We start from the raw sequence: 19,486 nt of genomic DNA on the forward strand, positions 1-19,486 counted from the left end.
TATTTAAAGATGTTTCATTTTTGGTTGACCAAATAACAACAGGCTCATGTATGACTGGGTAATCACTTTTCTGCCTATCATTTGGAGAGATTTATCTTGAGACATGCAAAGACAACTATGCATCTCCACATAAAGATTAGCATATTCATTATGTTTATATCACCTTAGATTTTACATCATCATGTGAAAGCAACCATACATGTTAATGACTATACTAAGGTCTTTTTAGCCTATTAATTCCATATGATCAGCTAAGTAGTCAATGTACTATCATTTCCCAGATCACAGTTTAATATTCAATCACCCCAATATCTCTTCATTTTCAGGTTAATGGCTATTCTGTTTGACCAAAGGTGGTCAACAGGACCAAACATACATGTGAATATATGTCCTTTCAAAATCAGAGCTATTGACATAGTTTTAAGTGAAGGAATAAGAAACAAGTCATAATTGCCCCAAATGCATTCAGTTTTCAGGTCAATGGCTATCCTTTGAATCTATAGAGATTTAAGGACCAAACATACACAAGTGCATGTCCTTCCAACTGGGCAATTGACATAGTTTTCAGCAAAAACAACTTTATGAGACTTTCTCTTTAAAAATCCTTCTTTTAAGCTTCTTTAAAGCTTGAACTGAATAATTTTATCATATCTCAACACCATTAATCAACTTGCTCATGTTTTGACCAAAATAAAGCATTTATGCAAAATTCATTATAAAATTCATTGAATCACTTAATTTTGATATAAAACACATTTTGACATAAACAGTTGCATCACATAATCAAATATTAATCATTCTTAACATCATCAAGAAAACAGACTATACTAACATTCAATGTCTATCCTATCTTAACAACATCAGAAGATCAGATAAATAACATATTTAAGTAACCATAGACATGTGATTACTCATGACATCAGACAAGCATTCAATTTCACCCAAATAAATCAAACTACTTATCATAACATCAGATCAGTTAACTTGATAGTCAAGAATTATCATCAATTTCAAACAAATTGCACAGATATTTACTTAAGCACCTATCAGTTAACTTCAAAACAGTGACATATTCAAAACATATTCAATCAACATTCAGTTGAAACATATTCAAAACATATTCAATCAACTTTTAGTTGAAACATATTCAAAACATATTCAATCAACATTCAGTTGAAACATATTCAAAACACATTCAATCAACATTCAGTTGAAACATATTCAAAACACATTCAATCAACATTCAGTTGAAACATATTCAAAAACATATTCAATCAACATTCATAAGGTATAACCTCTGTCAAAATAATAAGTTATCACAGAGAGACACACAACCAGGCACACATCCTTAATCAGATTTCATCAGAGTTGATCATTCCCAGGGCTTTCAGAAGAAAGTTGAACCTGGTTCTATCAAGTGGTTTGGTGAATAGGTCAGCCAAATTATCACTTGTATCAACCCTTTGCATTTCAATCAAACCTTTTTCACTACAGTCTCTGATGAAATGATGTCTGATTTCAATGTGCTTAGTTTTGGAATGTTGAACTGGATTTTTAACAGTAAAATATGCAGCATTATTGTCAATAAGAATAAAGGTGTTCAAGAAATTCAAACCATAGTCCAGCATCTAATTTTGAATCCATAGAACTTGTGCACAGCAGGCAGATGCAACAACATATTCAGCTTCTGCAGAAGAGATTGAAACTATAGTCTGCTTTTTACATTGCCATGACACTAGCCTTTCACCCAAAAATTGACATCCTCCTGAGGTTGACTTTCTGCTCATGTTGCAGCCATCATAATCACTGTCTGTATATGCAATCAGATCAAAAGCTTGGTTCTTTGGATACCAAATCCCTAAGTCTGGTCTTACCTTCAAATATCTGAATATTCTTTTAACAACATTCATGTGGGAGACTTTTGGACTTGATTGGAATCTTGCACACACACATACAGCAAACATGATATCTGGTCTTGTTGCAGTCAGATACATCAGAGATCCAATTTTGGCTCTATATTCATGTTCATCTATAGGCTCCCCCTTTTCATCTGCAATCATCTTTTCTTTGGTGTCCATTGGAGTTGAAGCAGTCTTGTACTCTTGACAGTTGAACTTGTTCATGATGTCCAGCACATATTTTCTTTGATGAATGAAAATCCCCTCAGCCTTCTGTTGAACTTGCAATCCTAGAAAGAAGTTCATTTCTCCCATAGAACTCATGCTGTATTTGGACTTCATTACCCCTTCAAACTCCATACACATTTGTTCATTTGTAGAACAAAAGATGATGTCATCCACATACACTTGTACCAGAAGCAAGTCTGATCCCTTTCTTTTGTAGAAGAGTGTCTTGTTAATGGCTCCTCTTTTGAAAACATTTTCAAGAAGATGATTTGACAGCTCATCATACCATGCTCTAGGAGCCTGATACAATCCATAAAGGGCTTTGTTTAACTTATACACCCTGTTTGGATACATTGGATCCTCAAAACCTGGAGGTTGAGCAACATACACCTCTTCATCAATCTTTCCATTTAGAAATACAGACATAACATCAAGCTGGAACACTTTAATGTTCTTTGAGGCAACATATGCAAGAAAAATCCTGATAGCTTCAAGTCTTGCAACAGGTGCAAAGACTTCCTCAAAGTCTATTCCTTCTTCTTGAAGACATCCCAGTGCTACAAGTCTTGCTTTATTCTTAATCACCAAACCCCTTTCATCCCTTTTGTTTCTAAAAACCTATTTTGTTCCAATTTCATATCTGTCAAATGGCTTATCAACAAGATCCCACACATGCAGGTCTCTAAATTGTGCCAATTCCTCTTGCATTGCTTCCACCCAACTATTATCTTTTAATGCTTGTGCTATGTTCTTTGGTTCTATTTGGGATAGAAAACAAGAGTAAAGACAAATGTTTGCAATTTCGGAATGACTTATTGTAACTCTTTCATGCAAATCACCAATGATGTTTTCAGAAGGATGATTCTTTTCCACATAAGGAGTTTGAACAATCATATCCGTAGACACAGTTGTGTCAAGATTTGTTTCATTGAGTTCTGGTTCTTCAATGATCAAATTAGTCTCTGTATCATGAAATTCTGGTGCTTCATCATTATGTTGTCTGAAGTAGATGCACCATTGTTTTCTAAGTTCAATCTTTGAAATAGATCTTGAAATCTTGCTGTAGATGCAGCTTCTTCTCCACTTGCTTGGTTGCTTGTGTCACCCTCATTCTGAACTTGATCATCCTGTACATCTTGATTGTCTTGATTGTTCTCAGTATGATCATGTTCAACATTGTGATTGTTTTCTTGATTAGGTTCACCAATATCACATTAGGAGTTCTTCACAAAAGTATATTCCTTTTCCTTTTCAGCAACCTTCTTCCATAATTTTTCCAAGTCCAATGACTTCTTCTTTTTCTCTTCAAATTCACTGGTCTTGCAGAAAGATTCATCAAAGTCTTCAGGATAAATCTTGAAAGACCTTATTAATTTTTCATGATCAAACAGCCATGCTGAACCATTAACTGTATTGAACTGATTCTCATTAAAAATGATGTCAGATGATTCTATAACACTCAAGTGATCTTTTACATAGACTCTGTAGGCTTTTGAGTGTGTAGAATATCCAACAAAGAAACAATCCAGGGACTTTGTTTGAAACTTGTTCAAATAGTCTCTTGTGTTCAGTAGAAAACATTTGCATCCAAAGGGCTTGAAAAACTTAATGTAAGGCTTTCTGTTGTGAAATATTTCATATGGAGTTTTGTTAAGCCTTTTGTTGACAAGTACCCTGTTCTGAACATAGCAGGCTGTATTTATAGCTTCAGCCCAAAAAGTGACAGACAGATTAGCATCTGCTAACATGGTTCTTGCAGCTTCAATAAGTGTTCCGTTTCTTCTTTCTGCTACACCATTTTGTTCGGGAGTTCTAGGAGCTGAGAATTGTTGTTGTATTCCTTTTGCTTCACAGAATTCTTGCATAACTCCATTCTTGAACTCAGTGCCATTGTCACTTCTCATCATCTTGACTGTCTTATTCAACTTGTTCTCAATCATTGTTACACAACCTTTAATCAACTCTGCAGTCTCATCCTTGGTACTTAGAAAATAAACCCAACTGTATCATGAATAGTCATCAATGATCACCAGACAATATCTTTTCTTCCCAATACTTGGTACACTCATTGGACCAAAGAGATTCATGTGAAGTAATTCAAGTACTTGATCAATTGAGTTGATGAGCTTTGGCTTATGAGTAGATTTGTGTTGTTTTCCCTTTTGATATGAATCATAATGATCTTCCAACTTGAATTCTCTTGTAGGTAAGCCTATGACATGCTCACCTTTGACAAGTCTATTCATGTTTTTCAAGTTCACATGGCACAGTTTCCTATGCCACAATTTTGACTCATTTTCAGTGGCTTTGGAAACAAAACATGCACCTCCTCTTGAAACAGCTTCTTTCATATTCAATTCATACAAGTTACCATTTCTTGGTGCTATCATCATAATCATTTCAGGTGGAATTACAAACTCAGGTTTTAAAATGAAACAGTGTGAATCATCAAAACTGACTTTGTAACCCTTATCACACATTTGTGATATACTCAGCAGATTGTACTGAAGACCTTCAACATGAAATACATTATCAAATGAGACTTTCCCATTTGTTAAGATTCCTTTTCCAACAATGTTTCCACCATTCTCATCACTTCCAAAAGCTACTGGACCTTCATACTTTTCTTCATAATTGACAAGGGATCTCTTGTCACAAGTCAAGTGCCTAGAACAACCACTATCCATATACCATATGTCATTTAGAGGAGTGGTCTGTTCCTGCACATACAAAGAAAATTTGATTAGTTGAGTAATGAAGTGCAAGCCTTATCAACTTGCAGCTCATTAGATTCAGTTTCAGACACAGCTTGGGAAGTGAGTGTTGTTGGTTTAGGATCTTCATGAGTCACTTCTAAGTTGTCTGAATGATCAGTTTCATAACCACACTCTCTTGGAGTTTTAACAAGTGAGGATGGACACTGGTATTCATCTGAGTCAGTGGCATACTCCTTTATCACATAGTCCTTCTTTTCAGAGTAGTCTCTCACATCACCAAATTGCTCAACCTTACTCTCAGTCTTAGGTTTCCAAAGGAAACCATGTGGTTCATATCCATGTCTTAGTAGAAACTTCTCATCACCAGTGAGTTCTGTTGGTTTATTTCTAGAATGTGTCTCTTTTCTTCTTGTCTTCTCACGGCTTGATGATCCTAGAGAACCATCAGATTTGACTGATTGAGTATCTTGTTTGATTCTCAAAGACTGATAGTTCTTTTTGGTCAATTTCTCATGCTTCTTAGGAGATTTACTTCTTCTTGCTAGTTCAGCCACTTTATTCTCAATCCTTGTCTCCTTTTCAGATTTCTTTTCTTCTCTTTTCATGGTTTCATTTCCACACACCTTTCCTCTTCCCAGATATTCATCATACTTCTGTTTATACAGGATAAAGTCTTGGCCATACTTTATTCCATCTGGTACATGAAATGGTTTGAATTTGAATCTTTCATTACATGAATCTGTGTGGTGACCATATTCATCACACCTTTTGCACCAAACCTTACCTTTGTATATTTCATGTTCTTTTGGTTTCTTGTGTCTTTCACTTGGCTTAGGTGTCTTGACTCCTAGAGTCTTCTGATTCTTTAAACCATCAAAATCAATTGAAAAAGGAACAAATTCCTCAATCTTGATGTCTTGTCTTTCAAGTTTGCTTTTGACAAAGACAATTTTCTTCATAATCATAGGTTCTTCATCACAGCTTTCTCTAACCCTTGACTTTCTTTTCTCATACTCTTCCATAGTTTCCACTTCTCCAACATCCAACACCTCATGACTAGAAAAGATTGGATAAACTGGGATAAAATTTTCTGTATCAACTTTTTCAGTCACCATCTTCTTTTTATTGTTCTTCTTTATCTTACTCAATACATCCTTGCTTGGTGGTCTGACTGCATTGTAGTTTATCTTCCTCCTTTCACAAATATCAAAGGAAACATGCTATCTTTTCATTTTATCATTCTGTTTCTTCAATCTTGGTGGGACTGGTGGATACTTTGGAAGTTTATCATCAGATTCCGGTTTCTTATATTTTCTTCCTTTTTCAACAGCTTTGATTTCCTTTTCAGTAATTTGATCACTCAAATCACTCAAGTCATCTTGAACCAACTCAACTGAATCGAAGTCATCCTCAGAGACTTGAATTCCAATTGACTTATCCTCCTTTACTTCTTTCTTAATCACAAACTCTCCTTCTTCATTCACTTCTACCTTTTTGTACAAATCAACAAATTCTTCCTTGTCTTGAAAAATATCTCTGAATTGTTGCAAGTATGCATCTCTTTTCTCTCTTGTCAACTTTTGGCATGAAGTTGTTGTTGAATGGAGGTGGAACTGTTTTTTATTTGTCTTGTTCCTTCACCTGGTACAGTATACCACATATGTTTCCTATTAAGACCAAATTCTTCAGAAATTCAGTTCCAACCTTCAGTATTGTGTTTTGCACCTTTTCTTCAACCAACATTTTCTTTAATCCATCAATCTCAGTGGTGTATCTGGTTTGAGTTCTGTAAATGATCATGCAATCATCTTCAAGGCTTTTAATCTTTTCTTCACTGATCATCTCACTTGCCTCATACTCATTGATGATACTTTGTTTTCTAAAACACTCACTTTCCAGCTTGCCTACTTTTGTTTTCAATTCAATGATAAGTTCATTTAAATCAACCGTAGGAGCAGAGCGTACCTGAGATGATGATCATTTTTCTTTCTCAATTATGGCCATGAATGCCACCTTTGCTTTCCTGATATCATCTGCAATGTCCTCTTCATGATTGCTCCAATCAAAATTTCCTTCATGCTGTGTAGTCACTGCCACATTTCCTTGATTTCTGATCTGATTTTGATTTGCTGGAATAGTGTTGTTCGGAACATTTTGAGCTGCTTGAAGGTTTTGATTGTTATTCATTTGAAAACCTTGAGTCTGTTGCATACTTTGTTGTTGATTATTCATTTGAGGCTGAAAGTTGTTGAAGTTGGGGTTGTAATTGTTGTTGGGATTGAAGTTGTTGTTGAAGTTGTTCATTTTATTGCTGTTGTTGTTGAATCTTGGCTGATTTTGTTGGTAATGCTGTTGACCTCTTGGTTGTTGATTCTGGAATTGATTCATTTGAAAGTTTCTTGGTTGATTGTATTCTCTTTCAAAATGACCAGGTTGCTGACAGTTGTAGCAGATTGCTTTTGAATTGTCAAATCCAATCCTGTCATTAGGACCAGAAACTAGAGACCTACCAGTTCTGTTATACAGCCTTTTACTTCTCAAACCCAACATGGCAGCTTGCCACTTCAAATCCATGTATTCCAAGTCATCTGCATCAATTTGCTCTAAATCATCTTGTACCACACTTGTGTGAATTAGGTTTTTTGCAACAAATGCATTATATGACTCAGTAAACATAGACAGCAAAGCCTGTGTTTCACTGCTTTGACCATGTCCTGTGCCAGTATGAGGAACATTTCCACTTGGCATAGAGGCAGAATCAGTATTATCAATCAGTTGCACATTGAACCTCTGCTGATTTCCTTGATTACTTGTGCTACCTCCAATGAAAGATTTTGGAGTAACAACATTATGTTCAGCTGGTTCTTCAATAATGGGAATTTGCTGTTGATTCTTGGTAGACAGATTTCCCATGGGTGCAATCAATGCATTTGAAACATTGAAGCAGGGTCTGTCTTCCTTAATCATCTCATTCTCTATCATTTCAAGTTCTGCAGCCTGAAGAAAGCATACTACATCATCCAATTTCAATTCATTGAAATTATGCTTCTGAAGGATGAACTTGCAAGCAGTATACCATTCTTTTGGCATTGAGTTGAGTAACTTTGTATTCAAATCAAAGTCAGTCATTACATAATCAGTTGTCCTCAACTCATTCACAAGACTTAGAAAACGTTCTAGTATTGATTTCAACCTTTCTCCATCCTTATACTTGAACCTTTCCAACTGTTGCTTCAATCTTTGCTTCTTTATGTTCTTTAGTTCAGTATTCCCTTCATACATCTCATGGATGGCATCATACATTTGCTTGGTAGTTGTGTGATGTGCCACCTTGGTCAGAATCTCCCAAGACAAACCTAGCTTAATCATAGCTAAGGCCTTGTCATCCACTTTTCTCATTTTTTCTCTTACAGCAGCAGTTGCAGCTGCATTTGCACCTTCTTCAACAGCAGTTTGTGGACCATTCTTGATGGAGTTCCACATATCAATATCATTGTAGCATACGGCTGCTTCAAAGAGTACTTTCCATTTGGTAAAGTTTTCCTGTCCATACAATCTTGGTATCTTGTTAGTTGACACCTCTTGTTCCTCATATCCAGACATTTTGAGAAATCAAAAATCAGTTTCTTTGTAAAAACAGAGTTTCAAAATAATCAGATCTGAAAACAGAATGCTCAGATCTGATGTGTTTGATATGATTAGAACAAGATTTAGATATAAAGATTAGAACTTAAATTGAAATAAGGAAGAGAAAACACCGGTAGATTGTAGATCTGGAAGAAAAATGAAAAACAGTGCTGCTGACGTCACAAATCCATGGAACAGTGGTCTGCTTACGTCATTCTTCTTCAAATCTTTAATAAGCAACAATCTTTCCAAAATAGCAGTAAATAGCTCTGATACCATTTGTCGGTCCCTTGATTTCAGCTGGATCTTAATTAATCATGTCATAACTCACACAGATTAATGCGTTGACAAGAGAGTTAATGACGGGTTGCTATATTTAGAAATATATCCGTAAAGGCGGAATCAATAACAAACATACGGTTGCATAGAATAATCAAAGGTTGAAAGCACACTCAAGATTTACTCAAAAGATTTCCATTTATATAACATTCATCATACAAAGTGGATAATCGATTTAGGGTTTTCTAGGAATCCTAGGACAGCCGTCACTTTCAAGAAATATTCTTTCTTATCCGAAAAGTGTAAAGGCTTGTCTCTCTTTCTGCCCGTATTGTTGGAATTGATCTGCCCAAGACACATATTAGAGTTGATGTGGCTAGTACGTATTGATCCAAGTCGGGTCATATCCAATAACAAGCTAGACAAACACCGAGAATATTTGTTTATGTATGATATAATCATAAGTAAATGAATATTGACACTTGAGTTATTTGGAAAAGGGTTTCTAAATAAAAATGTACTTGTGTAATAAACAAATCATATGGATGATTTATGTTTTATGAGAGAACATTACATGTTGTTAATTAAGTTGGTTAAATAACAATATATGAATAATGGTTACTAAGCATGTCACCCAACATGTAATAAGTTTTGTTATATCTTATAAATATATATATGGATATATATTTATGTTATAAAACAAAATTAATAATATTAATAATGTAAAGGAATCTCTTACACTTGATATTATTTTATTATTAAAGTTGACGTAGTGGAGACATGCAATGGATATCATTGGTGGAGAGAAAGATGCTTTTGAATAAAACCAAGTCTTTCTCTTTCCTTCTTTTACAACACATAATTAATTATCACAAGTAACAAAGGTTTCTCTCTTCTCTTTTCCTCTTGGATTTTCGGCCAAGGAAGAAAGGCAAGGAAGAAAGGGTTATCAAGTGTTCAAATCCTAGCTAGAAGTGGTGTCTTGTTGGAGCTGGGGTATACTAGCTTGAGGAGCTTCCATATTCAAGTTCTTGCCTTTCAATCATCATCCTTTTCACACTTCTTTGGTTACTTGAAAGGTAGTTTAACATGCATGAACTTATAGTGACATGCATGTGTTTGATAGTGTGTAATTCGTATTCGGATCCGGGTTTGGGTTTTGCATGTATTGAATTGGTTCTATACACTAAAACTAACAAGATTTAAAACTTATATCCGCTGCGTTTTTGGTAAAATAAGGATTTTATCACTTTGATAATCTTGTTAAAACCCAACACGTATGTGTGCTCCCTCCTCTCTGGCGGCGTGCCCTAACATTCTATTTATAGGCTTGCCAACCTAGGACAGCTGTCATTCCTTCTAGAAACCCTAAATACAATCATACATATTCAAATTACATATTCAAAATAAACTAAGTGTAAAAAAAGTCTTCCGGGTAGGCTTTGCATCAATATTGTCTTTCCGAGTATGCTCGGCCATCCTTCATAACTTGGTAACATAGAAGTGTGCTCGGGTTCAGTTTCCGGGTAGACTTTACTTAAAGAGTATTTCACCAAGTAATAATACTCACCGAGTAGACTTCAGTCTTCTTGAATTTGCCAGACTTTGCCCGACAACTCCTTACGAGCAACCTTGTTCTTCAATGATCCATTTCAGCTCTTTGCTATAAAATAACTTATTAGCAAAGTGTACTCGGTAGTACTGTTCCTTGCTTGAGCTGAACCTTGCCCGATATTACTTAGAGATATTCCTTTAGATCATCAAGCATACTTGGACCATACTTATTAATGAATACCTTGCCCGGTCTTCCAATTTCTTGGCTTCTTGGACTTGGATAACCAAACCTTACTCGGAAGAGTAATATACTTGGCTCTGAAGAACAGACTTGCTTGATAAAGTGAACTTTGCCTGGATTTACATAAACTAGTGTACCTTACTCGACAATGCACTACTTTGCAAACCCTGCTCGGATATCCACTTAAGAAGACTACTTGAAGTAAACCTTGCCCGATAGGCAAAATATCGTACCCGGCTAAGTAAAAGCTTGCTCGGATGTCTAAGGTGTGCTCGGATCCATTACTTAGCGAATTCAGAGGAGGTTGAGAAGATTCCAATCATTCATGTACTTCATTTAGGTCAAATCTTTGACTCAACAGTCTCCCCTTTAGGTCAATTTCTTGACCCAACAATCTTTATGGAGTAAGATTAATTGTGTACACTGATCATAAAAACATAAAGCACATTTTCGATCAAAAAGAGCTTAATATGCGCCACCGAAGCTGGATGGAAACTCTCAACGACTATGATTGTGAGATCGTTTATCACAAAGGTAAAGCCAATGCTGTGGCTGACGCCTTTAGTCGTAAAGAGCACGAAAAGCAAAAAAGAGTCCGAGTGTTAAGGCTAGAACTTCAAATCGATCTTATTGACCAAATCAAATCTGCTCAAACTCAAGCGATCAATAAAAACAAGATCTCCGATGAAAAACGTAACGGCACTGTTTACTCGTTAGCCAAAGGTAACGATGGTATCCTTAGAATGGGAAACCGGATTTGGGTACCAATAGTTGGGGACTTGCGAGAAAAGATTTTGAATGAAGCCCATAAGTCCCAGTACATGATGCACCCCGGTAGTGACAAAATGTATCAAAACCTCAAGCCAAACTACTCGTGGAATGGGATGAAAAAGGACATCGCTTCGCATGTTGGGAAATGCTTAACTTGTTTGAAAGTCAAGGCTGAACACCAAAAGCCTTCGGGACTGCTTCAGCAACCCGGACTTCCTGTATGGAAGTGGGAGTTAATAACCATGGATTTCATAAACAAACTCCCGAAAACGACTCGACAACATAATGCTATTTGGGTGATTGTGGATCGATTAACAAAGTCCGCACACTTTATACCCATCAATGAGTCGTATTCAATGGATACATTAGCACGTATCTATGTAAACAACATCGTTGCTTTGCATGGAGTACCGCTATCTATAATATCTGATCGAGACATTCGTTTTACGTCTCACTTTTTGGAAAGATTTCAACAAGCCTTAGGCACCAAGTTAAACCTTAGCACCGCCTATCATCCACAAACTGATGGGCAACGCGAAAGGAAGATTCAAACGTTGGAAGATATGCTCCGCACATGTGTGATAGACTTAGGTGGAAGTTGGGACGACCACTTGACCCTAATGGAATTCTCGTATAATAATAGTTATCACACGAGCATTCAAGACGCACAATTTGAGGCGTTATATGGTCGAAAGTGTAGAACGCCTGTGTGCTGGTAAGAAAACGGAGACAATTAATTATCTGGACCCGAAATAATCCAAGAAACCACCGACAAAGTTCTTCAAATCCGAGAACGACTTAAGACAGCACGTGATCGCCAAAAGAATTACGCCAATGTCCGTCGTAAGCCGTTAGAGTTCAATGTTGGTGACAAAGTTCTTTTGAAAGTCTCGCCATGGAAAGGCGTAGTTCGTTTCGGCAAGAAAGGAAAGTTAAGTCCTCGATTCGTTGGACCCTTCGAGGTACTTGAACATATTGGCACTGTTGCATATCGTTTGCGACTACCCGAGTAAATGCAAGGGATACACGATGTATTCCATATCTCGAATCTGCGTAAATGTTTAGCCGATAAAATCTCTTTCGATGCCACTAAAAGATGTAGAAATTAACGAAAACTTAAAATTCATTGAACGTCCAATTCAAATTGAAGATTCAAAAACAAAGAAACTTAAAAGACGAAAATTGAAAATCGTGAAAGTAAAATGGGATTCCCGACGAGGATCCGAGTACACATGGGAACTCGAGTCCGAAATGAGAAAGAAATACCCCCACTTATTCTCGTAAAGAAAATCTCGAGGATGAGATTTATTTCAAGGTGGGGAGGATGTAACATCACGGAAATTTCGAGCCAAAAATGTCAAGATCTCAAAGTTAAGGGATTAATTCTGCCAATTTTCCAAACTCAAGGGTCAAAAATGTAAATTCTTATTTCCTGACCCGTCGCGCTACGCGATGGATTAGAAGAGAGACCCATCGCATACCACGATGGGTTATCTGTGTCACACCCCAACCTAAGGCGGAAATGCCGGAGCGTGAACTGATTATCACAGCTCTCAAGGTTACTATCATGCATTATTAAAAGTGTCGATATCTCTATTAAATAAATTTCCAAATAACAATTATCCATACAAAATTCAAATACACAAGTACATATATCAATCAATAACAATATATCTTGTTAAGTTTTTTCTTCTAGCATAAATCCTTAAGTGATATTGTACTTCGCATTAAACGAGTACCTTCATATGCGTTGAAAATAATATAGTTTTGTCAACACAAGGTTGAGTGAGCAACACACCAGTTCAAAGTATAAATAAAAATATGTATTTGCAACAAGTCATATGAGAATAACAAAATAACCAAATGAGCAAGTATAAATGAGTTGTCGAGAAGCATAAAGCTATAACGACTGGCGTATGATCATACTAGACTAAGATTATGTTGGACCTCTCCGAATGCGAAAGCATACAAAGCAAATAAGCACATAAACAAGTAAGGTATAAGTTGTTAACACATAAGACAAAGTTGCAGTTTTGTATATAAGTATATATGAGAAATCCAATTTACGCATATGTCCCAAAAACGTGATAAAAACGAGTAAAAAGGGGGAATGTGGTACTCACCTCAAAGACGAGCGAAGATGATTAGGATAACGAGAATGCGAAAAAAGAGTCACACGTGAACGTTGAATCCTAATGAGAAACGAGAGCGAATACACTAAGTAAATATTTAAGATTGATGACAACAACTCGATAAAGTAAATATAATATAATATTATATAAGGATTTATTATATAAAATGATTATTTTGATTTATGAAAACGTAACTTAAATATTATTTGTAGTTTTATAAAATTGGTTTACTTGATTATATATTTATTAAAACATTAGTTTTTAAATTATAATATAAAAATAAAATGCATCTTCAAAATTATTATTATTATTAGTTTTATAAACATATTTTATGTATATAAACTTATATGCTTACATATACATATATACACGAACGTAAACGTGAGAAAACAAATATTTATAAAGTCGGTCTTCAAGAAACTAGTTTATTATTATAGTTATTAAGTGTTTATAAAGAAAACAATCTAAATTAGCTAAAAATCAGGGGTGCAAGGGGTCGAACCCGAGACCTGCCCCCTGTGATACATGTTGATTAACCAACTGGGCTGCCAGTGACTCGCATTCATAAACAGTTTCTATTAAATATAAACTCAAGTAGAACCAAATCAGTTTTGAACATAAACCCTAACAATGGATTTGATTAAAATAGCTATGTTTGATCAAATCAACCATGGGGTTTTTGATAAGCATCATCTCGCGAACATAAACATGTATTTAATTACCTCAAACACCGATCGGGCGTGGGTGAACGGGATTGAAACAGAGCCGACGCTAAGAGGGTAAGAACGAGTATGTAAACGAGCAATTTAATCAAATTATATATAGGGGTTGTGTCGGCCACTGATTAAGGAATGTATCTTTGCGTTTAATTGAAATATCATCAACGATTTCATGATTAACACGTTAATGCAAGTGTCGGTTTTAATAAAAATGGAAAATCGCATCTGTTTGATATTATTAACATGTTTAGGGTGTCGGTTAAGCCGCGTTTGAGATAGGTAACATATTCGCAGATCAAAACTTTGATTAGAAAAGGATTTGTTAGCTTAATTTGGTGATTAATTGAGTCGGGTACAAGAAAACCAATATGGATCGGGTTTGGGTATTAGGGTATCTAGGTATAATATGGGTTATAACAAAAATTTACAGTTTAAACCCTAAATTATGGAATTGGATACAGAAGAGGTTAAACTTTATACTTTGGGCTAAATTTGTCATAAAGTGAGAGTTATAAATACATATTATAAAATTACTTAAATAGTAATATAATAAAAATTGATCTTCTCGATAAACGTTCTATTTTAATAAAATAACCCGAACATCAAAACGAGTCGGATATTTAATAAAAATATAAATCTGGAAAAACCCGAGTTGTTACAATCTGACACATTGTGACACGTATGCCACGTAGCACACAATGGCACCCTCTGCCGCCACGTGGCAACACGTCTGCCACGTGTCGCCACGCGGCACAACGCCTGTCATGTGTCGCCACATGGCAGGTCTACTAACTGACTCATCCAACCTACGTCGCGATACGCGACGGGTGCCAAAGAGGCCGTCGCGTACTGCGACGGGACTCCGACAAATGTCTATAAATAGCAGGTTCGGGGTCTTCATATTTCACACCAAAATTCACACATTACTCTCTCTCTAAACATCTCTATACACCTCGATAAACGTGTCCTCTATCCATCTCGATAATCGTTCCCCGATTCCTTGATAAGCATGCCATACCTCGATACTCGTTCCATTTCCCCACGACGTGTATATCAAGAAGGTGATACGATCCTGACGTCCCAAAGACCATCTCGAAGTGCGTGTCGTGAAGTGTTGGTGCCTCGAGAAGCGTGCCAAGTGTGGAAAAAGGTTGCAAAGAAGAGACGAAGAAAGAAAGAGTGATTGCTCAAGCGGCGACGAAGTGCTGATCAAATTGAATAGGGTTTTATAAGCCAACCAAGGTAGGCATAATGCCCGAATAAAATATTAATAAATATTATAAAGGCTTAATACCCTAGGTCGAGATTATATTCAATACCTCGAGAATAAAATAAATATATAACAAAGTAAAGAAAGAAAAAGAAAAGGAAAATATATATATATATGTGTGTGTGTGTGTGTGTTTACATATTCTTTGTTATAGATATTATTTAAAGTATAATGAGTATACTTAAATAATAAAAGAAAAAGAATACGTTTCTTAAAGAAGAAGAAACGTAGGGTTTTATAAATAAACTAAAGGTTTTAAAGTAAAAAAATTTGAACTAAAGGTTCATCGAGGTAAATTTTATAAAACTAAGACTAAAATTCTTAAGCCAAATTGTATATCCGACTAATGAAAAGTTATACTCGTACTATAGGTGCGAGATTGCAAGGGAAAGACCCACGGACGGTGTTGGAAACCGATCCCAATCGAAAAGGTGAATACACCCCACTTTTACAAACTTGATTTCAAACGAGTCAACTTGATTATGTTGAAAACTTTACGTGAGACTTAGTGTCTCTAAAAACATTGTAAATAAGAGTATCAGCCTAGCCCTCAGGCTGTAGTATACATTTGTCTGGATCCTTCCATATGTGGTTAAATGCGGTGGGCACATCGCACCACGCTTGGTCACGACCTCCAGCCACGATGGGCCGGACCTAAGTTATGTTCGAGTGAGACTGACCATGTGTATATTTATGGTACCTAAGTAATGTCGAAACGCTACGGTGTTTTGCTGAGGTGACCTAGTGTAGAGACTCGAGTTTATGATGATGTTTTTTTTACTTAATTATTCCTAAGCCAAGATGGGCCGAGACTTACCTGGTCTCGAGGGGTGATTAAGTAAAGAAAATATTTTTAAGCATCAGCATATTCACCAGCATTCGTTGCTGATGTATTTTCTAATATTTTGTAGGTAACCAAGAATAGAGCTTGAAGGACGAAGGACTCAAGAATCCGATGGATCGGATAATTTTTTTTAAATATTAAACATGATGTTTTTGTAAAACTTATAAACAAGTAAACCAAAGCGAGACTTTTGTCTCGTCTTTTGTATTGTAAATATTTATAACTTTAATCCACATGTTTTATAAGTCTTCCGCTAATAACCCCGTAACTCTGATTTATTTACAAATGTGGTACTAACTATCGATCACACTCCTAGGCCTAAAATGGGGGTGTGATAGTTAATTTATGAGGAAGTGGAAGATTTGAAGAAGAAGAGGGAAAAGAGAAACAAGCACTCCCAGAAGTTTCGTGCATATTTGAGATTACATGGTTTCTCTGAAAAACAGTTAAGTCATATGAAATTTTAAAGAATTGGAAACTGCTTACAAGGCAACTATTGAAACTATAAAGAAGGAGGAGTTTGAAAGGATGAAGAAGAAAGCAACTGATCAGGAAGACAAGATTAAAAACTATATAGTAAGTATGGTGGAAAGTGCAAGTACATAATTGATCATGGAATGGAAATAAATGATGAGAAGAAGATGAGTAAGAAGAAAGTTGAAGAAGAATTCAACAGGATATTAATGAAAATTCAGTCTGAATCCAGCTTTAGCAAAAGAAAAACCAAACTGATTACATTGGCAGAGAAAGAGAAGAGAGCATGGGAAAAGTGAACAAGTGAGATTGTTTGACAGACTAATGGAGGCAATGGGTGAAGGAGAGAAGCACAAAAGTTTGAGCAAAGAAGAAAAATTGTCTTTGTATGAGTCTGAGAAAGCAGAATTCAATAAACATAAAGAAAAATCAGAAATTTCTCATACTCCTTCTCTTGTTACTGTGATTGAAGAACCTCATGAGCCTGTTGAGCCCTGGGAAGATGAAAACAAGATCAAAACCTTAAAAGCTTTGATGCTAAGCAAGGGCATGGCTGAGGGTGTTTTTGATAATTTGGGAAAAGGGCCGTTAAAAGAACTATTTTATACAGAGAAGGAAGAGTGGGAGAAGTTGGAGGCAGAGGAGAGAAGATTACTACAATTCCAGTGTGGACCTAGGGGTGAACCTATTGCAAGCCAAAGATTTGTCGCTGTTGGTCCAACTGATTATGAGGTGATGAAGATGATAACTACATTGGCCAAAGAAGGTGGTGATTATTTGAAGCTGATTTTGATGCCAAAGGATCAAATCATCAACATGTATGAACAACTTGGGCATGTGAGAAGGCCAGTTCCTAAAAAGAAATATACTTAAAGGTCTCCACTGTAAGTGTCCCAATGCCAACCACCAGAGCCTCTCAATAAAGACAATAAATGCCACCAACTGATGTGGACCTACCACAGAGGTTGTACCTTGATGCTAGAACCAAATTTTTGAAAGTTATAATGACTAGTGGTGAGTTGAGGCATATCTTTTTCAAAGACAATTTTCAGGAATTCGGCAAAGAGCAGTTTGAAGAGATGGCTACTCTGAGCTTATTTGATTATCAAGACATGCAGATTTTTGCAAGACAACATCAAAATGAGCTATCCAAACATCTCAGGGATCAAAACAGGAAGGGATTTCCCATGCTAAACAAGAAGAGAAAGTTGGAGCTGTCAAACTATGAAATATCAAAAAGGCAGAGAAAAAAATGGACATCAACCTGACTGAGGCTTCCTACAAACAGAAGACCAAATATACCAATCCTCTTGCCAACTTAAAGGAATGCTTGAGTATGAGGCGGCGGATGACTAGGTAAATCATGAAGTCCAAAAGAATGGAAAATCTCTAAAATTGTCTTTGAAACTAAATATGAATCCTTCATTTTTTGAAATTCAGATGGACTGGCTCTGGAAATCATTTATCATGACACTAACATTGAATTCCTTCATGTGGAAGATCTGGAGGATATAATCAGATGGACTCTGCCCTCCCAGCATCCTCACCACAGGGACTTATTCTTGTTCAAAGAGAAAGCCGCAGCAGTCAGACTAGACAAAAGAAGATAGGAAAAAAATCAAGAATATTAAGACTCTTTCTTTGTTTTAGTTTTAATTTGTAATGTCCTTGGACAGAATTCCAACTTGTAAATTCTTATTATGTTATGTAATTTTGATGTCTGAAAAATTTGATGGGTATTTTGAAAAGTGTATGTAACCTAATATGTGTTTTGGTGCGGCTGAGTGTTTTCCAATATGGGGGAAATTGTTGGGAATGAATAATGATAAAGGAAGATTGGAATCTTCTCAACCTCCTCAAAAAATGGCTAAGTATGGAAACCGAGCACACTTGGACTTCCCAGCAAGCTTTTACTTAGTCAAGCAAAGTTATCTTTTGAAATTCCTCTTAAGTGAAAGAACGAGCAAGCTTCTCTTCATCAAGAAAGGTTATCCTTCAAGTCAAGGAAGGTTTGCTTCAGAGCAAACTCTTGACAAAACCAAGCTAAAACCAAGTCTTTTGGTGGATCGAGCAAGGTTCATTTATAATAAACAGTGGTCCTAGCAAGCTTGAAGGAAGTTGATAAAGAAATTACTTAAAGTACTTCTAACGAGCAAGGTTCAACTCAGAGCAAGCTACAGTGTTACCAGCATGCTTGGGTTTGTTCAAATAAGTTAAGTTAACAAAAGGTTGAAGGGATTTCTGATGTACAAGTTTGCTGGTATGACCTTATCGAGCAAAGTTTGATATGACCAAGTGGATAGCCTGTTGGATGAATATTTTCTAAGGAAAATATTCGAAGTAAAGCTTACTCGGAGAACTGTACCCCAACACACTTAATGGTTAGCATGTTTGCTCGCTAAAGACAAAAGCTGCAAAGCTTGCTCAAAGACCTGTTTACACTTAGAATGTTTTGTAATACGCTTGAATATGTTTTGTATCAATCATTAGGGTTTCTAGAAGTAATATCAGGTGTCAGGGCAGGGCTATAAAAGGAATAATTTAGGGAACGCCTATGACACACACCTGAACAACAGACACTGAGTGAATATTGTGATTTGACGGCTGTCTCCCTCCTGTACGAAAGTTTCCAAAAATCCAAACATTCCACCTTGAATCCCTAATTGATTTTCATTGTATCCTTCGCAATATATATGGAAATCTTTTGAGTTACTTTGTGTGTTTGTTACTTT

This window comes from Bidens hawaiensis, unplaced genomic scaffold (genome assembly GCF_021521415.1).
Source record: "Bidens hawaiensis isolate Kalapana, Puna unplaced genomic scaffold, B.hawaiensis_p1.1 tig00023837_1, whole genome shotgun sequence".
Taxonomy (NCBI): Eukaryota; Viridiplantae; Streptophyta; class Magnoliopsida; order Asterales; family Asteraceae; genus Bidens; species Bidens hawaiensis.